At 33.8% G+C, this 4,743-nt stretch overlaps 1 pseudogene across 1 annotated transcript; it reads left to right on the top strand.

The window, feature by feature from the left end:
• Positions 1–931: 931 nt before the first annotated feature.
• LOC143549863 (protein TONNEAU 1b-like) lies at positions 932–4,364 on the top strand (annotated as a pseudogene). The gene is made up of 8 exons (XR_013138216.1): positions 932–987; positions 1,021–1,119; positions 2,082–2,214; positions 2,329–2,417; positions 2,748–2,870; positions 2,997–3,127; positions 3,898–4,092; positions 4,201–4,364. The product of XR_013138216.1 is annotated as a protein TONNEAU 1b-like (transcript).
• Positions 4,365–4,743: the final 379 nt, after the last annotated feature.

The following is a 4,743-nucleotide window of genomic DNA, read 5'->3' as shown; positions in this document are numbered from 1 at the left end:
ACACTTTCATCAGACAAAGTGAGTGATATTTTTTAGAACAACTTTTTTGTATTTAAGCAACCGCAATCTCCAAATTTGAAGAGCCCTGATGCTCCACTCCGGCCAGACTATGTTGTCTTAACCGGGCTTACGCTAGCTTTAGAGTTTGGCTTAGGCGTTCGACGTTCTCTTGAAAAACCATACCGCTAAACACCACTTGATAGCCGTTGTGTCACCACAACAGCAGAACTCTCTGACGTAACACATAGTGGAATGAAAACTCAGGTAAGCTCTGGGTTCGAACTGACAACGTTTGCACAAGATCTAGCTCTAATCCTTCGTTGTCAATATCCACCTAAAAGTGACGCAAGTAGAATTCGAACTTGAGTTTCCACGGAAAACCCAAGGCTCCTACAACTAAGAGCATTCCCAACCCATTCCCTATATTATTGTGAGAAGAGTTTGTAAATTATAGGGTGAGGTTTTGAGTAGTTGTGAGTGTAAATTATAGGGTGGAGAGAGAAAATGTAGTGATTTTTTGTAAACTTGGAGAAACTTTGTTTGTCCCTATTTATTTTTTTAATATTTATTGAATTGGTTGTGAGTAGAGGAGAGAGAAAACTGTAATGATAAAGGTATAAAGTAACATAATTTAATTGAACATGAAAGAGAAATGTAATGTTTTGTAGTGTAATTATAAAGATGAGGACGAAGATCCGGATGAGAATGCTCTGAGCCACACAAACAAGTAATATTAATTAGTAAATTTAGTTTTGGTTTATTTGTAGATTAATAAGCTTGCAAGCAAGTCAAACCGAATCCGAATCCGAATCCGAATCCGGTATATAAAACACGGGCTTGTTTAAACTTGACCCGATTCAAACTTTTCCGAGTGTGCCCGTACTCCCAACCCGCTTCTCATCTCGGACCACGCATTGAATAACCAACCAAACACCCAATTCTTCACAAAGTCACAGTTGTTCTTCTTTTCTTACAAACACACACTCTGTCTTTCATAAATATACATAGTAGTAGTAGTAGAAGAAAAATAAGATGGATGATTATGCTAGAGAAATGATGGACCTGAAGACTCTCGTCACTCGATCTCTTGAAAAGAAGGGTGTTCTCGCCAAGATCCGAGTAACATTATAACACTGATCAGTTTCTCCTTAATTTTTTCAAAAGATTAGGGTTTCTCTTGCTGCTGTAACTGTTTCTTATTTATCAAATTTGGCACCCAAATGATTTATATCTATGATGTTATAATGTTTCAGAATAATTTGACCAAAACACAAGATTTTTCATTCATTTTTTATAACATTGCTAGGCGCTAGTCGGGTAGTGGGGGTACCGATAGATCAATAGGGGGATTAATCGGATTGGAATTTTATATGTGGTCGGTTTATTAGGTATCACATAAATACTTCAAAGTTCACATAGTGTATAGTTCAAACTTCATACATAAACAACTAAACGTATATATAACAAATCAATGAGAATAGATTTTTTAAACTTCATATTCGTTCATGGATTGGCCCGGGAACTCGGGTTAAAACCAAGGTCCAATTTGCAGAAATGTTGACTGATTACTGACTTGTCGGTTCAATTAGGAGCCTTGTTGTTAGTAGCGCTCATAGCGGGCGAAATAGCGTAGCGAAATGTTGATCTATCGCTATCTGAGTTTGGTGCCTCCATAACATGATAAATTGCCGAATTTCAGGTTATTTCGTTTTTCTTTGGTTTAATATATATAGCGATAAATCATAAAATATACATATAAGATAGTTGGATTTTAGGTTTTTTTTGGTTAAATATACGTATAAGAACAGCATATTTGGATATAATATGCATACAAAATATTTCTAAAATTTTCTTCTAGTGTATCTCTAAACATAATATAGCGTCCGCTATTTCATAGATATCGCTAAATAGCGCATCGGTAGCTTGTCACTATCGTCCGCATTCGCTATTAACAACAATGATTAGGAGAAATTGCATCAGTAACGTACCGATTATCTGCCCCTAATCTCGATTTTTACAACACTGAGTTAACGTTTAATCCTTATCTTAAAAGCGTTATATTTCATGATTGTTAATGATAGGCTGAGCTTAGAGCAAGTGTGTTTGAAGCTATAGAGGGAGAAGATAAGGTGATTGAACAAGATGAAGGCTTGCCTCCTGCACTTTTGGGTAGTTGCAATGAATGTGCAAGACAACTTCACGCGTCACCTTTAGGTATACATCTTCAACTACTAGATTAATGGGTGAAAATATGTTTTTTGATTAATTAGTGTATCACATATGATTTAAAGTTATTGACCCGTTCATATTGGTTCGATATGTTTTCAGGTCGACTGATGACGGCTTTAATATGTGAATACTTGGATTGGGCACAACTTAACCACACATTTAAAGTTTATTTGCCAGAGTGTAATTTGGTAATCACATGAAAAGTTACAAGCTTTATTGTATATGTTTGTTTCAGTTTATTTGATAACAAGCTTTCAATAGTGATTAACTTTTGAAATTGTGAAGAAACACTATTGGTTTTTCATTGCAAACAATCAGTCTGATCAAAGTGAATAGATTATTCTTCATATAATATAGGTTTTGTGATCATATTAATATTATTTATAAGTTACAAAATTTAAAATTTATGGATTAAATTTTGCTGAAACTTGTAGGTCAACCAAACCCGTTTGACCTGCATCTAGAAATGAACCATTTGAATAACCCATTTTGTCTTTTGTCTAAAACTTGCATTGCAGCAAAAGGATGCATGGAAAACCGAATTAAAGGACTTAAATATTAAAAGTGGGTATGATATGAACCGAAATGGAGATAGCGGTCCAATGCTATTGGATGTACTTGAAGGGTTCTTGAAAGTTGAGGTTTGTTATTATTTTTTCTCGTTACCAACTTAGCAATATATGAATCATACTTTTTTATGTTTGTAATATGTAATGTATATACATACCACATAAACATCCAATTGTTATTAAGATATGCTCTTGTAGAATCAACCACAAGTGAGAAGTGGTGGAAGGAGATTACTCACACCCGAGCAAGACTCTTTGACTAGTCTTGACTTACGGAATCGAAGGTCGTCTTCGTCGTCTGTTATTGGGGGCTTGCCTCCTCTAGTAAGGTGCGATTGTTAAGCCTGTTTTTTCTCAAACACTTCAAGTGATATAATTTAGTGAGAAGGTCAAACGTTGAAAGTTATTTTTGATGCATCTAAACATACCATCTTCTAAATCATTCTTATTCAAAGATTTAGATTAATAATTATAATTTTCTCTATGATTGTAATTATCACATTAATTATTTACCAATGGATTTAAAAGCGCACGAAAATATGATTGTGGGTCAACCCATACCAAAAATGACATGTTTCAACTGAAACCTGTCTCCTCTCCTTACCACTAGGGATGTAACGAAGCGAGCTGAGCTCGAGCTTGGCTCTCAGTAGTTGCTTAAGCTCAAACTCGTCTCGTTTATTATTTTTTAATTAATTTACTTACATTTAAAATTAGTTTGTGTATATTTTAAATATAGGTTTTATATAATGCATAATATATTTACGTTATCTTGATTTTATACATAATTATTATTTTATGAATATATATTTATTGTATTATATTAAATTAGCTCGTTTATACTTGCAAGCCAGCTCTAGCTCCATAAGTGAAGCATAGGCTCGGGCTTATAAGCTCATTTATTTAACAAGTTTATTGCTAGGCTCGAGAGTTATGCTTGGCTTGAACGAGCGACCACATCAATATACATAGATTATTGCTTCACCTATCTTTAGTTTTGGTGATAATGCTTATTTTTTATCTCATATTGCATTCTTCTCAGGCTTCTGGTAAGTACTTCAATTTTTAAAATTTTTTAATTAGGAATATTTATGTTCAGTTATAACTTTTAACTTTCTATTAATAATTACTCAGACCGAAGAGTGGGCTCCTCAAATTGAGGCTAAAGAAAAGACGACCACAATAGAAGATACGATAATGATAATATCCGAGAGGATATAATGCTGCGGACCTCATCTGCCTTAGAAAACCTTCAGTTGGATAGAAAGGCGCGTCATTTAACAAGCTCTAGGAGGTTAGTAAAATTAAACCCGGATCATCCTTGACAGACGGTTACAATAAAACCCTGTTTATAATTTTTAAATTATATAGCATGTTAAGAAATTAAAAAAACATGATTCAGGCATGGAGGGGATGGCAGCAGTGAAGATGATGGCAGGGTAGACCATATGTAGCTTCAATGACTTGTTGAGAGCATGTAGTTAAACCTTTGTGCTAGTGTTTGCGTGTGTTTATAAGGAAAATTAGGATGACCCTTTATGCCCTTTCTGGGCATGAATGTTAATGTTTGTTTTAGTTTATTTTGATGAATATTTTTATTATTATAATCATTAGTTATTTGTATTATTTAGTATTTAACATAAAAAGTGTGCAAACTAGTTTAAACAAAAAAAATAAAAAATTAAACAATGTTAAGACCCATAATTTTGTAGATTGGGTTACTGATAACATAACTGTTTTATGTAGTTAAAGCGAAAACAAATGCATATATTTATTTAAATTGGGTTATTATTATATAGGTTAAATATGTAGAAAAATTGCAATATGTCTTTATTAAATAAAGAAGGGCCAACTGTTAAGGCCAGGCCCAGCCCATTTTTTGATTTGGAAGTGTAAACTAAGAAGAAAGTTCGAGCTAGTCACTAGAGGCGCACAAAAAAACCCG

This window comes from Bidens hawaiensis, unplaced genomic scaffold (assembly GCF_021521415.1).
Source record: "Bidens hawaiensis isolate Kalapana, Puna unplaced genomic scaffold, B.hawaiensis_p1.1 tig00000978_1, whole genome shotgun sequence".
Classification (NCBI taxonomy): domain Eukaryota; kingdom Viridiplantae; phylum Streptophyta; class Magnoliopsida; order Asterales; family Asteraceae; genus Bidens; species Bidens hawaiensis.
The sequence above is the reverse complement of the archived record's forward strand: the minus strand, read 5'-3'. Positions and strand labels throughout refer to the sequence as shown.